This window comes from Cynocephalus volans, chromosome 16, assembly GCF_027409185.1.
Source record: "Cynocephalus volans isolate mCynVol1 chromosome 16, mCynVol1.pri, whole genome shotgun sequence".
NCBI classification, from domain to species: domain Eukaryota; kingdom Metazoa; phylum Chordata; class Mammalia; order Dermoptera; family Cynocephalidae; genus Cynocephalus; species Cynocephalus volans.
Window position 1 is genome coordinate 28,224,309 of NC_084475.1, and position 22,204 is coordinate 28,246,512.

General features: G+C 43.6%; 1 long non-coding RNA gene across 1 annotated transcript; it reads right to left on the minus strand.

Annotated features, from left to right (window-relative positions):
• Positions 1–342: 342 nt before the first annotated feature.
• LOC134364591 (uncharacterized) lies at positions 343–1,622 on the minus strand. Its single transcript, XR_010021856.1, has 3 exons — positions 1,541–1,622; positions 1,162–1,323; positions 343–420 (listed from the first exon to the last, which is right to left on the minus strand). It is a non-coding gene; the product is annotated as an uncharacterized LOC134364591 (long non-coding RNA).
• Positions 1,623–22,204: the final 20,582 nt, after the last annotated feature.

Here is a 22,204-nt window from a genome sequence, read left to right on the forward strand (position 1 = left end):
AAGCGAAATCCAAAATGATGGCTGAACAACTCTGTGCATCTACCAAAGCCACTGAATTTAAATGGGTAAATAGTATGATGTGGGAATGACGTCTCAATAAAGCTGTTACCAAAACAACTAATAGTAAATTTTAAACAACAGATAAAGTCACTCAAGTTTTTCAGATGCATATTTTCACAAACCCTGTGCACACTCCTTTAGGACAATACAAAGGAAAATCATTCTTACCAGCCCTTTCCCGCTTCCTTGTATCACCCCCGATGCCAGGGCCTTCCTGAGAGGTACATCAGTGAGCGGATTCCCAGGAAGGCCATCAGGCACGGGAGACCCCTAGGTCCCCCACGACAGGTTAGCATTTCATTTTAGGAGGCCTTAGTGTCATGACCCAGTTGTCACTATTCTTGGCCAAAGAGTCTGAATCTGGAGAAGAGGAAGACACACTTAAAAGTCAGAACTGTTCAATGACCTTCTATGAGTTGTTTGATTTCGACTCCTAGAAATCCACATGCCACTATTTAAAAAGTGTGGTCCAAAGGGTGGGTTTTTTTTTTTTTTTTTTTTTGTCTTTTTTTTTTTTTGTGACCGGCGTACCTCAGCACACCGGCCATCCTTATATAGGATCCGAACCTGCCGCGGGAACACTGCTGCGCTCCCTCACCGCACTCTCCCGAGTGCGCTACGGGGTCGGCCCAAAGGGTGGGGTTTTTAAGTGCCCCAGCAGGCCAATAGTGCAGAAATATTTAATTCGGGGCAGCTTTACTATTACCTTGAACCAAACCATACAGATAACCATCTACCCTCTCTTTTTAAGGCATTCGTATACCAAGAGAACAAGCAAAAGAGAACTTTCGAAAGAATTTTTCTTTTAATATTTAAGCATACTGCCCGTGTTCTGAATCAGACCACAGAAATTAACAAATATAAGGGTACTTCAAAAAGTTCATGGAAAAACAGAATTAAAAGATAATACAAATTTTCCCATGAACTTCCTTGAAGTAGCCTCGTATGTGCAAAACACTTTAGAAAATAATAAAGACAGAAGTTAAAAACTATGTAAAATAGAAATACAGCTGACCATCTTCTTAAAGACTCACTTTAACACAAATAAAATTCAATTCCAAACACTGCCAATAAGATCCAACTTCCTTAGAAACCACTCACCGTGGATCCCTGTGAGCTGTGTTGATGGAGGATGGATAACTTGGCCTATGGGTTGATTCAACCAAACAACATGAATCTCTTCGGTTTTTAGATATCATATCTCTCCAATGTGATAACCATAGAGCAAATTTTCTCTTCTCTCTGTAGACCAGTTTCAAGTTGCTGAAAGGGGAAAACAAATGATTTCAATGCAAGAAAAAACACATGGCAGCACCCAGCATGCACAGCTCAGCTCCCATAAAGTAGAAATGTGGCCAAGGCTAGTGAGCCCCAAGGGGAATGTGAGGGGTGAGTTTACCACAAAAAAATGCAGGTCCCAGCTTGGAATGACGATAAAACTAATTGAAACAAAGAAAAGTACAGGTTTTTCTGAACATACCAGGAAGAGTCGCGATCAGACGTCTGTTGTCCAGCAGGAATTCTCGCGGGCTATGGCGGTGTCCAGACAGCTGGGTTCCCTCCTTAGTTCTTTGCTTACAAGCTAAATAGAGGAGGGAGGCAATTAGTATGTCAAAAATCCGGTGTGAGATTTTAGTGGGAGGAGAACAGACTGACAATGGTCATTTAAACAACTTGGCTGGGCCGAGCCCATGGTGCACTCGGGAGAGTGTGGTGCTGGGAGCGCAGCGACGCTCCCGCCGCGGGTTCAGATCCTATATAGGAATGGCCGGTGCACTCACTGGCTGAGTGCCGGTCACGAAAAAGACCAAAAAAAATAAAAAATAAAATAAATAAATAAACAACTTGGCTGCAAACGTGTACCTTGTTTTGGTGCTGTTGCTGTTGTTTAGGTTGTGTAAATCATAGTTTCTCACATATGAATTGAAAAAACTAATGACTAATTGCAACTCATGGTACTATATATTGCTACCCAGGTCCATGGAGGTGAGGCAACGCTACCTGGCCAGGTTTTTTCTGGAATACATGAGGCCACGTCCTCCACATGACCAAGAGGGGAACAACTGTAGGACCCAACTGAAGGTAGGAAACAAAGACTTGTTAAGGCTCTGCCCTCGGCTGTATCTCTCTCTCCTTGCAGGGGAAGGAAGGCATAACCAAGTTAGTATATGTGCTGCCGAAGCGAGCACAGGCATAACCAAGTTAAAACCAAGTTGTCTAACTTGTACAGCATAAAGACAAAGTTAAGATAACAAAGAAAGAGTTACAAAAGAATAGATATACAGCGTGGTCAAAGAAAGAGCACCTAATCGATTTTTTAAGCTTCTCTAGTCCTACCTCATCTTCATAAAGATATTTAAAAGTTTTTCTTATAAGACCTGTATTTGTTTCTTGTCAAATACCTTTACTTCTGGATCCTTTAAATTATGAGATACAACGTGCTCATAAACACAAGCAGCCAAACACGGTTGATCTCTTTCAAGAAAATGCATGACAAAAACTTGGATTTATTTTGCTGGGAAGCCATTCTGCCAATGCAAAACTTCCTCCCAGACATTACACCCTGAATGTGAGGACAACTTTGGGAACTCTTTTGGAGGTTCTATCTATGAGAGCTTGCCAAGCTCTAACTAGGGTGATCATATAAATTAATGTTTAAACAGGATTCTTAGAGAATAAAAAGAGGTGCTATAAGTTATTATTGCTGAACTATTGGTATAAATTGGGACATATGGCCACCCTGTGATTGCCTCCTGCCCCTGTAACATTTTCCCATTTTCCCATTTTCTATTTTACGTGTATCAATGACTCCCTAGCAGTCTGAGATTTGGAAGACCTCTCTTTCTTGCAATTTATTTTGTGAAAAAATCATTATAGTGAGTAACTTTTTCACCTGCAAATATTCCTCGAGAGACACCACTGTTTTTCCCATGAGGAATTATATGTGTCCCCACTAAATCTGTTTGATCTGCCAGTTCTTTGGAGTTGCAGCAGATGAGTGAGCTGTGGTGGAGAGAGAGGAGGTTGTGCATGCCTCTGTCCCAGGAGCAAGAGTTACTCAAAGAGTAAGAGGTCACTTAGGGCTAGGGAGTTTAAGAGGTGATTCATTCCAGATGTAGGGTTTGAGTTGGGTCTAGAAAAATTAAAAATATTTGGAACGTTCAATGAGTTTACCGTCCATAACTGACTGTCAGATAAATCCAATCCCCGCTGTCCTAGACCTGGTTACTAAATCAGCTACACCAAGTCTAATAGAAATATAACCAAGGCTAGTAAAAATGCCCTTCCCCATGCGGGAGACAACTGCACTTCACTTACTTGGTTATCTGTGGGGAACTGGGCTTTGAAAGGGCAGAGCTAAAAAGGCATTTATGTGATGGAACAGAAATAATATTTCCACAATGCATCCCTGAGAGAGATAAAGGGTCAAAAAACACCAGGTCCTTGAGTTTGGTCCTGTCTGGAACTGTCAGTGACAGGGCATGAAGTCATGTGACTGCTCAATTTTGCTGTGTTTTGCCCTGGAATGGAGTCATGCTAGGCAGAGTTGCCTTTGGCAAAGGGAAAAAAATTCCTTACATGCTGATATCCTCAGAGTTTAATAAGAAGGGTCATCCTGCTGCATAGGACTTTGACAAGATATACCAAGGTCATTATTGCTCATTCATCAGAAAAGAGTTAGCAGGTGATGAAGAGTTTTTGGTGTCCCACAGGACACAGATCTGGGGGTGCTGGAAGAAGCCTCCTGAACAGCTTTTAGTCCACCCATTCATCTTTAACCACAGGATTGCCAGACAGATGATCAACCTAAGTTTGAACACCTCTGTTCTAGAATTACATATATTAGGGTTGTGTTGGATAACGGGGGCTGGGTAAAAATTTTTTTACCTAAACCCCATTTCTGGAACTTACTTGATTGTATGAATTTTGTATGATGGTTGGGGGAAAAGAAAGGTCAAGGTGAAAAGAGGTGAAGCATTTGGGCCTTCAGGAAGTCCCGGAACTTGGAGAAATGACAAGTGGCCATGTTAGAGAAAAACGTTCACTATCCTAAAAACCACGCCACGGCCCAGGAGAAGCTCAGAAGCGCTGGAGACATGCATTTGGAAAATCTCAATGAAAAGTCTCACCACCATTTCTCAAGTGTTGGGAAGGCAGTGCAGCTGATCATCTGGAAGATTCCCTACTGTCCGTGTCTCCAGACGCTTCAGCAATTTACAAGATGCGGTTACTAATGTTCCTGTTGGGCACCATCGTGGTGTGTCCCCCACCTAAAGCAGGTGAATGGATGGGAGGGCGCAGTTTCCATTAACGAGGCTCCCTCCCCGTCCATTCTTGACTTATGCATGAGGTCAGGAAGGAAAACCCTCCCCACCACAGCGTTTATTTAGCACTGCCGGGTGCTTCGATTTCACTGTGTTTCCGCAACAGCCAGTCTCCACGGTGCAAAGTCAACAAGAGCCAGGAGCAATGGACCCGTTTGTCCCCACAGGGCCACATCAGAACCTTCTGAGGGCACTTTACATATCCAGTCTCTGGCAGGATTTTGTTCCCCACTCAAGCCCTGCGGTCTGTTTGAATGAGAAATTGTTTTACACTCCTGAATAACCATTCCTCTCCAACTATTTCTACATAACTTCCAGGATATGAAAACCACCCGAGGCTTCCCAACATGGCTGCTTTCTTTCCTCTCATAAACAATCTCAGCAGTAATCATGCCATTGTGGTCACTCTGGAGCTTTGTATTGCTTCAGCTTGTTCCCTCTGTCTTTTGTTCTGCCAGACACGGATTATGACATTTCACCCCAAATCTGTAGCGTAGGAAGGCTCTCTTCTGCTGGCCTCTTGCCTGTAGCCTTTTCCTTTGTTCTACATAAATCTATCACATTAGCATGATGGGTCCAGGCTTGGCATGGCAGGCTCAGTAATGGTCCCAAAGATATCAGATCCTAATCCCTGGAACCTGTAAATGTCATCTTATAAGAAAAAAGGTTTTTTGCAACTGTAATTAAGTAGGAGATCATCATAGGTTACCTGAATGGGTCCTAAATGCAATCATATTGTGCCTTTATAAGAGAGAAGCAGAGGGAAATTTGTCACAGACAGAAAAGGAGAAGGTAATGTGACCATGGAAGCAGAGAGTGAGGTGACAAGGCCATAAGCCAAGGAGTGCAGCAGCCCCCAGATGCTGGAAGAGGCAAGTGACAGATGCTCCCCTGGAGCCTCTGGAGGGACCAGGGCCCTGCCGCCACCTTGATTTCAGTTAAGTAAAACTGATTTTGGACTTCTGGTCTCCAGAACTGTGAGGGAATAAACCTCTGTTGTTTTCAGACATTTATGTTGTTACAGCAGCCACTTGGTTTACTGGAACAGGCCTTCAGCACCCCAACTTTCTGCAGTCACTGCCGTGATGCTGTGTGCTTCTCAGCACACTGACTTCTGGGACATTTCTGGGGAAGATCTGACTTTTCCTTCCTCAACAGGCCCAGGGAACTTAGAATCTCTTGTGCCATTCTAACTCCCAAGAGCAAACCTGAGGAAACGAAAGTTTATTCAAATATGAATTTCCAAGGTCAGTCATGGGCTCCCATAAAACTACCCTTCAATGAGCTCCCTCTTTGCATCCAAGCTGAAACGCCACACGAAATGTCTTCTAAGCCACTCAACAGTCATAATAATTTCAGTTCATCCATTTGAATGCAGGTAAGTTACTTAATTTGGCGGGGGCCTCAATCTCTTCATTTGAAAGCAGAGGTCGTACAACATTCAAAAGAGCAAAGAAACTTCTTCAGCTGTAGGCTATCTCCGAAATTCATCAATGAAGTTGGTTTTCACCAGGATAAAAATTACCACCTAATTTTTCAATGCCTTGAGGCTTTGGCTTGATGGAGTAAGATACACTGGGCTTTTCCTCTCAGAATAATGTCTCCAGAAAAAAAAAAGGTGGGTGGGGGAAACCCCTAAGAGATCTAATGTAAAAGAACTTTATTTATAGGCAGCTTAGTAAGTGCAATTTTAGTTTAGGTTATACCGTAATTTCCAGAGGGATTTTCAACTCAGCCATGAAAACTGTGTTCTAGATTACACCTTAGGCATCAAGATTCAATGATGGAAAAAGATATATATTTTTATAAATTTTAAATAAGAAATGTCTTATTGAGTTTGGAATCTTAAGGAAACCAGGGGGAAAGAGAGATTTTATTTTTTTTTCTTTTTGGACTTAGCATTCCATGCAACTCTGTAAATGGCAAAAGCTTTGTAATGCTATTTCATCGTCTTAAATATGCTTCAGAGCTTCAAGGCATTTTAAAAATATTACTGTAAGCCAAGTTGAAAAAAAAGTGGCATTTTCTGGAATCTAAATTAAATTGGTTGCTGTCCAAGATATTTTGCATTAGGAGATGCCAGGAAAAAGGAGAAGGGGCGATTAATCACTTTCTGCAAGTATTTGGAGTCTCCCAGGCACCTAGGGAGGAAAAGTGCTTTGGAAACAGCCTACGTGGCCTCACAGAGCACAGCTGCCCTCATTCCCACCAGCAAGGCCAGCCTGGGTATGAGAAGAGGCTGACCACTCCCGATCCGAACAGTACCTCTCTGGGCTTTTGTTTCGTTGCCTGTAAAATGGTGGAGTTTAATCAGATGATCCTGAAAATTCCTTTGAGCTCAAATACTCTGTGACTGCTCTTTGTCAGGGAGCCCTTCCCTGACAGCCCAGCAGAGCTAGCACACCCCCTGCTGTCGTCGACGCCTCTTGGTTGGTTTTTTCATTGCACCTGTAAGCATGGAAATTACCTTTTTTTGTTAATCTATGTGTTTGCTTATTATCTGTCCTCAGTCACTAGACTATGAGTTCTGAGAGGACAGGGACTTGCTTTCTTTTCTTGCCACTGTGGACAGAAAAGGTTCTGGGCCATGGCTGGAGCCCAGTAAACATTTCTTGAATAAATGAGGGAATGAGTGATGGAATGAATCCACTCTGGCCTTCTGGAAATCTGTTCTCTGCACTTAAACAGGAGTGATCTTTCCAAAATGCAAATTTAATCTTGTCCTTTCCCAGCGGAGAACCCGTCAGTGGCTCTCTAAGGATAAAGACTAAATCTGTCCTCTGCCTGTCCCCAGGCTCTGGCTACCCTGCAGATGCCTGGTACTCCACACGCCATCCACGCTCGAAGGCGGCCCCTCTGGCTGTGCCCCATTTCTTCTCATGCACCAGGCTCATTTCTCCATGTGGCCTCTGCGCACATCATTCCCTCTGTTAGGACTGGGAACACGTTCCACTAAAAGGACACCCCAAATCCACTCCCAACTGTTGCCCAACAAACTCTCTTGCTCCCGTGAGATGTGGGCTCCCCGTGTCCGCCTCAGGAGAAAGGCTTCTCCAGCACAGGCACAGCAGACACCCTGGCAGGCCCTTCCTCCTCGCCTTCTGTGCACTTATCTCAGTGTGCACATGTTCACTTCTTCGTGTGACTGTCTGCTTAATATCTGTCACCCCCACTTTCTTGTAAGCTCTGAGAGAGCTGGGCCAGTCACCCTGGAGTTCTGAGAGCCGAGCACAGTGCCTGATGCATAGCAGCTGCGAAACCAGTGTCTGCAGAATAAACACACACACAGACGTGCGTGCACTGCCTGCGGCTTCATATTTGCATAAAGCCAAAACCTCTCCAGTGTCTCTAAAATATTCCAAGAAATTGTTTTTAAAGCCCACTGTCATGGGTAACGAGAGCAGACTTCCTTTCAAAACCAATCTCCTCAAACTACAAAGTCATGATCCTTTCAACCGATTAATCATATCAGGGACTGGGAAGAAAGGCCTCCCCAAGATATAATCCCTCTGCACAACCGGAGCTCCCTGCTGCCCTGTCTCTTTAGACTCTCTCATTCCAACCAGAACGTTTTAATTTGGAGAAAATAATGAACCTCAAGAGGAGAAGGGGAAAGGGGAGGGTGGCCGTGGGGCCACAGAATCCGAGTCCGGGTCTGGTTACCATTTAGGGCCTAAAAGGAAACGCCGAGAGCCAAGGAACTGGCAGTTGCAACTGCTCTTTGTTCTGTTTCTACAAAAAAATTCCACAAAACACGGCTCTTCAGAGCAAAAATGTTTTGTGTGTCATGGAGGAGCTTAAGGAAGCATTCCTCCAAACATCTAAAAACTCACAGGAAGGCATTTGCTGTTAGGAGAGAAAAGCCTGACCATGAGACTGAGGGCCTGAGAGCACGTGTGTTCACTGGGGGAGTGAGAATCACAAATGTCCATCCCCGGCATGCACAAGTATGTAGGAGACACTCTCGGTACTGGCCAGAAAACAAAAGGAGGAGGAGAACACAGACAGCTCTTGTGGCATGGAACATGGACCTGGGGAGGAGGCCGCAGGGCGAGGGGCGCTGTGAGGACCCGCCAGGCTTCAGGCTGGCAGAGCACGCCCAGCAGCCGGGCCCCGAGATGTGCTGCCCAGATAAGGGACAACGTAAACACAAGCTGACAGTCCACTGGCGTCTGCTCCAGCCCAGCAGAAAACGTCCACAAACCTTGCAGAAACGTGATCTGCTGGAAACTGGGAGAGTGGGCCTAATCCAGATCTCATCCTGAAAATGAAAGCATGAAGGTGAAATGTGTTTTCTGCCACGTCTGCCCCTCTGATTCCTGCCGTAACTGAAGCAGCCAGTTCGGCCCCTCTGGACTCCCATTTCCCACGTGTGAAAGGAGGGTGTCTCCCATCTCTCTGTGCACCGTGAGCTCTTGACCCTCTGCACAGGATTACAGCGTGTGGGAGGGCACAGGCTACCGGCCTCCTATTCCAGCTCTTCTAGGGACCCGCCACGTGACCTTGGGCAAGTGGCCTAACCTCTTTTAGACTCAGTTTGCTCATTTGAAAAATGGGAAAAACGAGGAAGAATCATGAACTGTGGTTGAGAGATGTTCGGTAATGTGTTCAAAGTCACACAGCCAGGACTCAGACTCCAGTCTTACTGAGGCCGACACGCTGTTCCTTCCACTGGACACCCTGCTCCCCAGTGAAGCATGTGCCAGCATCGAGGGTCGTGCTCATGAACGACAGCTACTAATGGTGAGGACTAAAGATAATAGCAAACCACAACAAGTCCCGGTGCTTAAAACCGTTCAGCAAAGATGAGCTAGCAATACAATCAGTCTTTACAATTACAAGTCCCTTGAGCCCAGGGTCTTGATGAATAAAGAAAGGAAAATGAACAACAGCTTAATTTCTCACAAGGTAAAGTATCTGTACTTTTCCACCTGTCTACCCAAAGTCTTCCTTTTAAATATTTATTTCATGTCATGATGCACAAATAATATGTATTGAACAACCTCAAATTTGCTGCCCATTTGAGAGACCTCACAATTGACCCCGTTCATCAACAGGTAGCTGAGGAAAGATGTACTTAGAGGGCTCAGGATCTGGCTTACATAAAATACGTGCTTTCCTGTTGTAAATAATCCATTGACTTTAAATATTTGAAAGAGCTTGGTCTCACATCTGTAGGACATATGAAACTAGTGATGGGGGCTAGAATCACAAGGAAATGGGCCCCATTTCATTTCAGATTTTAGGGTCTCTGTGTACCAAACCCATTCTGTTTCCTGGAGAAGTGAAACTTTTTCCAGATGGAATTTCAAGGTTTCAGTCTAGCTTCCAAATACTGACTGCATCAGCCAGGCCCATCTCTAGCCCTTAAATCACCAAACTTTACACTGCCACTAAGATATCAATTTGGTTTTTTAAGTGAAACTTTGTGATAAAGTTCTGAAACTCACTCCTCCCTGGTTAGTGCCAACAAATTAAATAGATGAAGCATTACTTTTGCTGGGACTCAGACCTGAAGCCATAATTCCATCTAGGACAAACTCAGAGAGTCAAAGAACTGAATGCCCAGCACAGCTCTGGCATACAGTAGATGCTCAATTAACATCTGTTGGACAAAAGAATGAGAAACAAGACCCTGACACAGTGAAACAATCACATATGGTACCAGGCACTTCACTGGGTCCCTTCAATATTCTATTTTACAGATTCTTCCTTTTTAACTGGAGGCCTTTTTCATTTTATAAATCAGAAAACTGAGGCTGGGAAAAATACGATAATGGATTTAGAATTACATTCAAACCCAAATCTGCCTGATCGCAAAGCCCCTACTCTTTCCCATTAAACTGCATGCCTCCCCCTGCTGAGGCTTCTACTAACAATTTTTACATGCATATAACGACAACTAAGCCAAAGCAAACAGATTTTTTTTCCTCAGGCTAAATTAAATTTGAAAGATGCTGCTTTTTCTTAAGGTAGGCTTCCTTGATGCTATATAGGATTTATAAAGAGATAGGACATGCCTCATAATAATAGTTTCACCAAAACTACTTTGTGCAAAAAAAAAGTTTTCATACCAGATATTTATCTTTTTCTGTTTTGTTTCTAAGTAAAGCAATCTGAAAAATAAGTATTTTATTATTGTTCCACTTCCCTGCACCTCATTTAAGGGTTGAGTGTTGGTGCCATGTAACAGAAAACACAAATAGCAGTGGCTTACAAGAAATCTAGAAGTGAGAAATTGTGGCTGACGTGGAGATTTCTACAATGTCATCAGCATGCAGGCTCCTTTTATCCTTAGCACATAGTGTTCAAACTTATAGTGTCTTTATGGTCCCACGATGGCTGCTGGAGCATCAACTATTACAATGGCATTTTAGGCAAGAAGAAGACGGAAGGACCAAGACTGAAAGGGTGCGTGCCTGTTGAGACAATCACCTGTAAAATCCCCTTCCCAGAAGCCCTGCCCAGTTGTTTCTGTTAACGTCCCCTTGGCTGGCACTGTGTCACATGACCACCGCCACCCATAAGAGCGACCAGGAAATGTAGGTATAGGAGGTAGGTATATTGGCGATCCAACAAAATGTGATTGTTAGTAAGAAAAAGAATAGAATCTTAGATAAGCAACTACCAAGTCTGACACAAACGTCTTAAGTATCTGGCATTTAATAGGCATCTGTTAGTTCCATAAAACTGGACACTCAAAGGGATTGCATGATGCGTAGAAGGCAGATTTGTGCATTTGCCGAGTATAACAGAGCCCTGCTATAGCCCCTGGCCTCAAATACTGGATAATACAGAGGTTTAAAAGTTATCCAGGATGAAGTGCAGGCCAGTGGAACAATGGATAAAAATTATCCAGATTACTTTTTAAAAATCAATCTAAATAAAAAGGAAGCATGATTTTATCAAGAATAGTGATAGACCATTAAATACCCTTGTCTTCAAAGTCCCTGAACTATTGATTTCTGAGGTTTACACTTTCACTCCACATTCCCCCAAAGCCCTAAAGGCACATGTGCCTGATTTTATGGCTAAAATCAAAGCACCCCTAACTGCCGGAAGACACTACCAAGCTCTGGAAAACCAAAGATTTCCCCTCTCCTCCCACAGGACCCATCTCAGGAAGCTGCTGGGAATGTGTCCCTGCACAAGGTAAGGGGGCTCCGGAATGGAGCGCCCACGTGATGGGAACGAACCCTGGGCTCTCCACGTTGGAATTAGCCTTAATGGTGCCCAAGGTCAGTGCCTGCCAGAGCACAAGGAGGAGAAAAGAGGGGGCTACACAGATGGCAAAGGCAGCTCATTAGCAGAGGGACAGAGCCTGACACAAGGACTTGCATCTGAAGAGCAAGAGCTTTCACAATCTCATCCACTGTGTTCATGTGTCCGGTGTTCACGTCAATCTCCGCCGTTACTATTTGCTTTATTCCAGATTATATTCATTCTTTTTTTTTTTTTTTTTTTGATTCATGAATACATCCTGGAAAGTGCTGATTTATCTACTGTTCTACGGAATGATGCGTTACAGAACAAGAAAAGGTAGAGAAGTATACAGAGAAAAGCATAAAGACAAAAAAACCTGAAGATCATGCAGCTTTTATATTGCTCCTATTGGCTTTGGTGTGCTGTGGAGATTTCAAAAAATATGGATTATTATTGGTAAACACAGAATTATGAGTCAACATGAAATCTACATTTTCTTTGTGTATCTGGTTATACCATTTCTTATATGCCATGCAGAAATCACAACCAGAAGGAGCAAAAGGTGGAAAGAACCAGAAATAACTTCTGAAAATCGAAAACCACATAGGCTAAGGTAAACTGAAGTTTTTTTGGTCTCCTTGTGGATAAACGTACACAGGTCTAGGTGTTACAGATGTCTGCAGGGCCGCACGTGATCTTCAGGAATAGTCCAGTCCATGGCAGCATCTCGTGTCTCTGAATTTCTGATACAACCACAGTCATCACTTAACACTTACTTGTACACCACCTGTGGCTGATTTTAACTTTCATGCAAGTCTGTCCCTTCCTTCTAGGAGTTTTAATCTACTTGAGAACACGCAGAAATGCTTTTCTTTTGAAGGCTCTCCCAGCCTTTAGTGCAATTTTGCACATAGCAGTTGCTAAAGGCATTCATCGATTTGTGTATCGCACACAGTAAACTAGCTGTGCAGCTGTTAGAATCCAAGCGATCAATAAGTATGTCCATTGCCCATCCTACCCCCAGCCCACACTCTAAATACAGAACCAGCTGAGAGACACAGGGTCACATGGAGGGAGATGAGACGTGAGCTTCACTGCTCATCGAAGCTGTTTTGGAGGGTGCGGCTCAGATGGCCAGTCTCAAAGAGCTTCCTAATGCCTCCCTGTGGGATTGGACAGACTCGCCACTGGTCACTGGCGCCGCTGGCCAGCCACAGGCCTCCCAGTGTTGCCGCTAACAGCCCATCACATGGCAAATGCACTCGTTTGTGGGCAGAGAGATCTGAAAATGAGACGATCTAGAGGGGCAAACCAAACTTGCACAGATCCCTTTCCAAGTCACTGAACAGATAAATCACTCCTTTCCCATGGGGAGGAGTTAGTACGGGGCTGAAAAACCAGAATCATAGTTTTATCTCCTGAGGGTTAGGAGCTCTTTCCTCTCTGAGAAGAGTGGGGCATCTTCCCATCTAAATTCCACAGATGCCTGACTTTTCTCCCCCTGGATGTTAATCTACTGTCCTGTGAGGATCATTTATATTTATTATGTGCCAAAACCAACACCCCACACATAATTCAAGATAACCCCCTCATAAATTCTATGTATAAGATTTATACATCCCAGATGGGTGGAAGTTTTGATCTTTAGAGCTAACAGATTTTTATAATTGACCAAATGCCCTGCAACGCACATAGCTGTGTTCCTTGGGTTTCCTATGGAGTCTCTACGTACTGGGAGATTATGGAGCAAAGCCAGTGAAATGACTACTAAGCTTAAAGTATTCATCATAAGGATGTTGATAAATGTTTTTGGATATACGTGATTTATTCCATAAGAATGTCCTCTCCAACTCTTTTCAACTAAATAATATATAAGCTTAGGAAAGATCTGTTTTTAAGCTGCTTCGAGGTAACAAAAATGTGTACTGGTTCCACATGCAGAGGCACTATCTTAAAGGAGTCGGGCTTCTTAATTCTTAGTCTTGGGTGAGTCTCCAACCTATGACACCTTAATTAAAAAGACAGTGTGTAATTAAACTTCTTGATACAGCAGAAGTATTCATAATTGTGGGCTTTCAAAGAGTGTTTTAGTAGGAAAGGTAAATAAGACTAGCTGCTATAAAGGTAAAGCCACTCCTGAATTTCAGTGGCTAATTTAATACAATAAACATTTGTTTATAGCTCCTGGAACAGTCCAGTACGGGTCAGGAGAGGGTTTCGTTCCTTGTTTAGGGTCCCATCTTGTACTCTCACCTTCCACTAGGTCTTCTGAACTTTCATCATTCAGCCCGAGCAGAAGAAAGAAGACTGGAGACGGGCAGCTGGGATGTTTGGTCTGGTTTTGCTTTCAAAGAGCCAGGCCTAGGAATGGCACACATGTCACTTCCACTCGTACCCCTTTGGCCAGGATACAGCCACATGTCCCACTCAACCGCAAGGAGGACTGGAAATGTGGTGGACAGAGTGCCCAGGAAACACGGGACAGGAGTCTGGTCTCAGGCTACAGGGTTAAAAACAGCCAAGGCCAGAAGACGCGAGTCACCAAAGACCATATATTGTATGATTCTATTCATATAAAATATCCAGAACAGGTTAATCTATAGAGACAGAAGTAGATTGCTGTTTGCTTAGGACTGGGAGGAGATATAGGTGAGGAGAAAGGTAATAACTAAAGGATACAGGTCTGGTGGCAGAAATGTTCTAAAATGGGAGCTCCAGTGGCGCAATCGGTTAGCGCGCGGTACTTATACAGAAATGTTCTAAAATGGCCTGTGGTGACGGTTGCACGTCACATATATAAGAATATACTGAAAAATACTGAACTGTACCCTGTAAATGGGAGAACTGTATGGCATACGAAATATATCTTGATTAAGCTGTTTAAATAAATCAGACCAACAGGTATATGGGAACTCTCCTCACTATCTTAGCAACTTTTCTATAAATGTACAATTATTATAAAATAAAAGTTTATTTTTTAAAAAAACTGCTTAAAAAAAGCCAGGTCCAATTTCAAGGACAGTGGATTTTCTCCTGCAATGTCTTCCCTCCCCCTTTTTCTCAGGTAAGAACTAGTGAAAATGACTGCCAGAGGCTCCATGCTTCAAGTCAGAAAGCTTCAACCTCGAGGGAGGTTTTCAATCTGCCTGAACCTTGGTTTTCTATTCTGTAAAATGGGAATAATACATTTACCTCAACAGTTTGTTTTATGGATGCAGCCCAGCCACCGCCAAAAGTCCCCGGAGGTCCTGAGCTGGGAGGGGCTGGACCTGCCCCAGGGCCTCTGCCACAGCCCCCCCCCCCACATTCATATCCAGCCCAGCAACAACCCAGCCACCAGAAGACCCCCTGAGCAGTGCCACCCCCACTGCCACCTGCAACCAGGCCAGCAAAAGAGCCACCCCTGGGCTACCCCTGATCCCTCTCCCCACTCTGCCTCCCCCCCGCAACAACGTCTTCGAATGTAAAAAATAATAAATAAATAAGTAAACAGTTTGTTGTATTGATTAAGATGTTAAATTTGAAAACCTGTGGCAGTATAGGCATCTAGTTGGCTCTTGATTAAAGCTCACTAATCGTTTAAACTCTTCAAAGGAAAATGAAATACTAAAAACACAAATAACCAAATAGAAACTGGTGAAGGACTTAAACACTTCACAAAAGAAGATATTTAAGTGGTCAATAAGCATATGAAAAAAGTGTTCAACATCATTAGTCACCAGGAAAATGCAAAGCAAAACCACAATGAGATGCCCCTACACACTCATCGGAATGGCTAAAAATTAAAACCTACACTACTACGTGTTAGCAAGGATACAGAGCATCTAGAACGCTCACACATTGCTGGAGGATGATTAAAATTGTATGATCATTTTGAAAACAAATCAGCACACCAATAAATGTGAATGTTCCCCTACCCTATGACCGAGCAATAACACTTCCAGACAGCTATCGAGAGAAATGATTGTATATGTTTGCAAAAAGACCTGTACGTAGGTTTATTCATAATAAGCAAAAATTGGAAATGGCCCATGTATCCATCCATCCATAGGAAAACAGATAATAGTCGTATATCCATACAATGGCGTAGTACTGAGCAATAAAAACAGACTACTGATGTACATCGCAAAATAGACTAACCTTAAGAACATACTGAATGAAATAGAGCAAAACTAAAGAACACACACGTATGATTCCATTTATATTAAGTTCTTTACTTTTTTCATTGTACATGTTTATGAGGCACAGTTTGTTGTTTCAATACATGATTAGATCATATATTTTGTAATGATCTAATCAGAATTGTTAGCATATCTATCACCTAAACATTTATTATTTCTTTTTGGTTATAACATTCAAGATCCTCTTTTGTGGCTATCTTGAAATATGCAATATTTTTAGCTATTGTCACCCTAGAGCACCAGAACTTACTCTTCCTACCTAACCGTACCTTTGTCACTTTGTGCCCATCTGCCAACCTTCTGGCCCCCATGCCCCCCCCTTTCCCTGCCTCTGGTATCCACTATTCTACTCTCTATTTCTCTCTCTTTTTTCTCTTTTTATTTATTTATCTTAATTGACCCGTGATAATTGTATATATTTATGGAGTACAATATGATATTCGGGTACATTCATACTGTGTGCAGTGATCATATCAGATGCTTAGTCTATCCATCACCTCAAACATCGGTCACTTCTTTGTGTTGGGAACATTCCTCGTCACCTGGTCCAGCTAAAGACACACAGCGCTTTGTTGTTAGCTGCAGTCTAATCTATAGGGCCAGAAAGCAGGTCAGTGGTTACCTGAAGGTGGAAGTGCTGGGACAGCTATAGGCTGGAAAGCAGCAGGAGTTAACCCCCAGGATGATGGAATTGTTTTATATTGTAACCAGGCTCTATGCACTTGTCAGAATTCATTGTACTGAACACTTAAGCTTTATACATTTCAATGAATGTAATAAAGTACTATTCACATGAAAATAAGAAAATGGAAGTAACAGAAGGAGGCGGCAACGATTCCATCCTGTGTGTCTCGGAAATGAGAGGGAGGGTGACGCATACACGCTAATTGTCTGCATCTGGGCCCCCAGCTGCCTCCCCAAGCACCAAGGCGCAGAGTCCTGGAAAATCACCTCCAGTCAATGTCCTCTAAAGACAGCTTTGCAAATAGCCACTGTCCGCTCTGCAGGTCAATATATTCCAATTTACAGTGAAAAAACTTAAATAAATAACCTCTAACCCAGACATGTCTTGGATCACATTTTTCTTAAGTTATGTAAAGCTTATGAAAACAGGAAATAAAGCACATTGAAGGCATTGCAGAAAAAAATCCAAAATAGACTAAAATGTAAATGAAGGCTATGAGAAAAAGACAGAAGATGCGTTTTTTTTTTTTAAGTTCCAAAATTATGCTGACCGAAACTTGGGAGAGGAGGAAATGAGAATCCTGGGCTGGAATGGCAATCAAAGGCAAGGAAAACACAGAACATTCAAAGCATTGTGCACACGCGTTGGGAGGGAAAAGCCACCTAAGTCTGTGTATTAACTTACAGCTGGCGACCAGTTAAAATGGGGATTTAATGACTCATAAGGCTTGTGTCTTATCCATGAGCAGAAATTGCATTGAAGTTGGATGCAGAATCCTATCAAATCACTGGAGCAGATTTTATTTCTTCACTTTTGGCTTTTAAGACTTAAGTTTTGCTGTGATAGAAGGAATCAGCAACCAGTTAATAAACTTTGAGTTGTCTTTGAATAGTGGATGTGACTTTAGTTTTGTTAGCCATTTTCACAGCATACATTTGTAGCAGCTACTTTATAGAAATATCCACAGATTCTAAAGCAAGAGCAAATTAAATATGCATGTGTAATGTTTTTGCCTGAAAAAATGAGTTCTCTTGTAACTGCTGTTTATGAATTGTGCCCATCAGAGTACCTGGCTTGCTATTGTTCACCGCTGTGATTGTGAATTAGATAAATCGTTTTTCTTAATATTTTTACTTTTTGTACATTTCAAATCTACATTGTTAGGAACATAAAGATTCATCATATTTTCTTTGTGGACGGTCAATTTCACCAGATAGAAATAATTCTGTCTTATCTAATGCTTTTCCCTAAAAAGTTATTTTTAATGGCTATCAATATTGCTGTGCTTGGTTTTCTTTGGGCCATCATTTGCCTGTTCTTCTTATTTTTAACATTCTTGGGTCTTTTGTTTTAGATGCATTCCCGTGAGAACATACGTGACTGTATTTCAGTGATGCTGGTGATGGGTTTTTGCAGCTGTCTGGCTTGGGGTTTTGTTTTGCTCAGGAGGACAGGGATCCCAGTCCTCCAACATGACAATAACTTCCTGCACCCCATAGGCATGAACAGCGCCTCTCCTGATCACGTCCTGGACCTTGTCGTGACCTGCAACTGCCCGCCCTCAACATCTCCCACTTAAGCATCTCACTCTGTCTCTGGCCGTCTCCTCTCCTGGGATCGATCGTCAGCAGCCGCTCACCCCCCAGGACCTTCACACAATTGAGCACATCCCATCCCTTTGTCTCTCTCTCCGTCTTCACACTAGACTCCAGAGCCCGCCCATCTCACAATCTCTACAGTGATCTTCTCCTGCGCATGCTTGGGCCCTACATTTTCTACCCTACATTTTCCCTAAAAATGCACCCAAATGCCCTTTTATACTCCAGCAGTACATCAAAATATCTGCTCCCTGGTAATGGAATCTTTTCTCGTATCAAAGGACTTAGTCTTTTTAGCAAATTTTTCTGTCACTTCAAGGACAGAAAGGTGGTAGATCTATACGTTCGACCCATTCTTGCAACCCAACCTTCCACCCAAGCCATGAGTGCTGCTAATATACTCAGAACAGACCAAATGCTTTTTCATTTTAGTGAAAGGGGATGGAGCCAGTCCTAAGCAGACAGGGCTGACCTGGGTAATGAGGGGTGGCCGAAGATTGACTTCACCACCCTGTGCCCCTTCTGGTACCAGAATCAAAGAGAAGTCAGAAAAAGAGCCAGCAAAGGCCCCATATCTGGAATCCCCCTGGGAGCCAGCACACTATAGTAGCAAAAAGCACACTGCTGCCCCCAGGAAAGAGAGAAAAGTAACGAGGCCTCTGAAGAAAAACAGAGCAGAAAAACATAGTACCCAGTCATAGTAAGGGAGTTTCTCTTTTGAATGATCAGTCCCTGGAATAAACATTAAATTTAAAAGATCTTATTACTTTACTTGGTTTCACTACCTCAAAATATATCTGCTGAATAGATCAACTGCATCCTTCATTGCAGGCCTAATGAAATTTTGGCATAAAAATCCTATCCGTTTTTGGTCCTTACCTTATAAAACTTCATGTCTATCAGATCTCTTAATGGACAGAGAAGATCATTAAAACTCCAGGCATTTCTAGAGCCAAGGCCTGTAAGTGGCAAAGCCCGTTTTTTAAAATTTAGAGATGGCCAGTGTTCTATAAGTTGGCTTTTAATAGGGTCTAATTGGACTGAGAAACCCTGAGTTGGCTGAAGGCCTTCTGGGCCTGCCTCTGTAATTCATGGCTCGGGAAGGCAGCCCCAAACCTGATGGTTCTTTTCAGCAACAAGAAGAGTGATCAGCCACCTCCCAGCTGAAGAAGAGTCGTTCTGAGCAGGCTGGACCGAGTCTGCGAGGCAGCTCCTGAAGCCCTGATGTTTATGGAGCCGGGCTTTGGGCAGGTGGTCTTCACACAGAGAAGTGTGTGGGAGCCTTCTTCTAAAGCTCGTCAGGTACCTGGGATAAGGTTGGCATGATGGACACAGAAATGCTACAAAACAGCAGTAAAATTTAAAAGATCATTGAGTTTGAGATGAGTGAGTTGGTTCTGGGTGTAGCCTCATAGTTTATTTCCTGGAATAGTCTGACAGAGAGGCCTGGGAATCATTATCAAATGCTATAACCAGCTTTGGAGCTAGAGCTGAGTACCCCCCAGTTCTTCCACTTAGACGTGTGACTTTGGGCAAAACACCTCACTTCTCTGAGCTTTTGGAAGTCAGACAGTAACAGTCACTTTGCAGGGTTATTCAATGAGATCACAATTGAAAGTCCCTGGCACATAGTATGTGCTAAATAAGTTGTGCCAAATAAGTACAAACTCTTATGTTGACAATCTGACCCTTTCCAGGGACTAGTCCCCATTTCTCACTGCTTTTTCCTGTGCCATTACCTGTAACAGAGGGCAAGAGTGAGGCACTTGCAAATAGCCTTGAACACAATAGGTGCTCAGGAAATACTTATTAGCCTGGCTTAATTTAACTGTATCCTCAACCTTGACTAAGTCATCATTACCACTCCAAGGTACAACAGACCCTCCACAGTCCCCAGAAAGACCAGACTGATCCTAGAGCTTCTAAAACTAATCCAGATGTGAGAAGTCAAGGCAGAGGGGATGGGGAACAGTGCAGTAAACCAGGTGGACCATTCTCCAGGTCAGGAGTGGTAAAGACTAACTAGTGTCCTGGGCACATGGATAAGGGTTAGCACTGTCCTGGGTGTTGGCCACTGCTCTAGGAAATTCCCCCAGCCCACTTTAATTCAGACTTCTCAGTATCCCCTAGAAGGCCTGAGAGTTTCTAAAATTGTCTCGGTATTTAAGAGTGAAACTTTTGATCACCGCACTGGTCAGCCAGTCACCTGAAATAACCCAGCCTCTTAGTCACCCTGCTAGTCTGCTGGCCATGTTAATGCAGGGGATCTCCTTTTTTCCAAAACTGAGGAGTAAATGCAACAGCTTGGGGGAGGCATTTTTCACATTATGACCTCCAATAGCAGACACATGCTACCGTCGCATTCACCCATTCCTTATAACCACATGATTGTGGGTCATTGTGACAGAGGTCACGCAGGAGTCCAAGTAAGGTCGCTTATTTCTCTTTATTTGGTCTGGTCAGCTGAGATCAGCTTACATGAAAACTAGAGCCTCGATTTCTTGCAGAGCTCGGATCACGGAAGGATGGACAATTAGTGGAGACATTTAACGTTGCATTCACTCTTTGCTCCATCGTGAGAGCGTAGGTTTGGGATCCAAGTGAAAGTAGAATGGAGCGTCACCCCACAGGTTCTCATCAGCTCCACTTTAATGGCCCTGACAGGTGGACAGAACCCAGGTGGACACCACCCTGGTGGGAACACAGGCATAACTTCATGAGCTCTCAGACGACCGGCTACAGCCAGCCCGTGCCAGGCTCAGCTTACAAGAAGCAGAATTCACACCTGCTGTTCACGTGACCAGGAAGCAGGGCTCACCCCACCCTGCAAAGCAAAACTGTGGGAGGATTGATGCTCCTACTCCTCGAGTTGAAAAAGTATAGCTCAGCAGGGGCCAAATGTCAGCTGGAGGACAAAGAGTGGCCTTTGGCAGTGTCTACCCTGTTCTGCCTTAAAATAAGGGAGGGTAGGAAAAGAGAGAGAAGTGCATAGAGCTAAATTTAGGCTATCCAAAAGGGATTAAAATAGACATAAATGTCCTTTCTTTTATGAGAAGTGCTGACATCAGATAATGATTATGGCTTCTTAATATCTTTACTTGTTAAAACAAAAAGTTGGCAATTGTATGTTATATTTCCCCTCCTCCTGCTTTATAAAAATTTTTGCTGGTCCTTAAAATCCAGAAATCTGGAACATCTGGAGAAAGAAAAATAGCATGATGTCCATGCTACAAACCAGCTGTGGGATTTTAAGCAAATCACTCAGATTCCCGTTTCTTCATCAGGAAACTGGGGCGGTGGGGCAAATGCACCCACCACAGTTAGGCTGGTGCGGGGCAGTGGCATGGCCCAGGTCAAGCCTTGCAGTCTCTTCTGCGTGTCACACGCATGGCAAATGGTATTAAAGACAGACTTTTTTACTGGTGGAAATTAATGAGGTAAATTTCAGATACCCATAACATTCTGTAAGTCTAGATGAAGAATTTTTCACCGTATACCAGTATTGGGATCTTTTTCCTATTCTTTTTTCCCTTCTTTTTAACAGTGACTGTGACAACACTCCACCCTCACCCCACTTTGCTATCTCTAGCCCTCTTTGGTTTCTTAGATGTGAAAAGTAGAGACATTGGTGTGAAAAGTAGAGACACTGGTGTCAAAAGGAGCCTGAGCCCTGCGTGTCCCATCCTCGCCTCCCTGGCTCGGGAGGAGCTGGTGACAAACGCGCCTGGCCGTGCGGGCAGCTCCCCTCCATGGCGCCCTAAATCTAAGGGGTCAAGACCACCTGGCAGCCAAAATCCCCTCTTTGAAAGAGCTGGAATTTCGAGGCAAGATCTCTGAGTCTTACGGACTCGGTCCTGGCCTCAGCTTTCCGTTCAAATCAACCAGCTAGAGTTTCATAATCCAAAACTGGGTTCTAAAGAGCCTCAGCACATACCTCAGATTCGAGGCTCCTCAGACCCCAGAGCACAGTTCACCTCTGTTAGTTCCTTTGACTCCACAGCACTGCAGAATCTTCCCACGCAGCCCAGGAAACAAGACGGGTTCAAGTGGGTTCAAATCCTACCTCGGCTGCTTGCCCACCGTGTGACCCTCTGTGACTTACTTAACCCTCTCAGGGTCAGATTCCTCATCCACAAAGTGAGATACAACAAT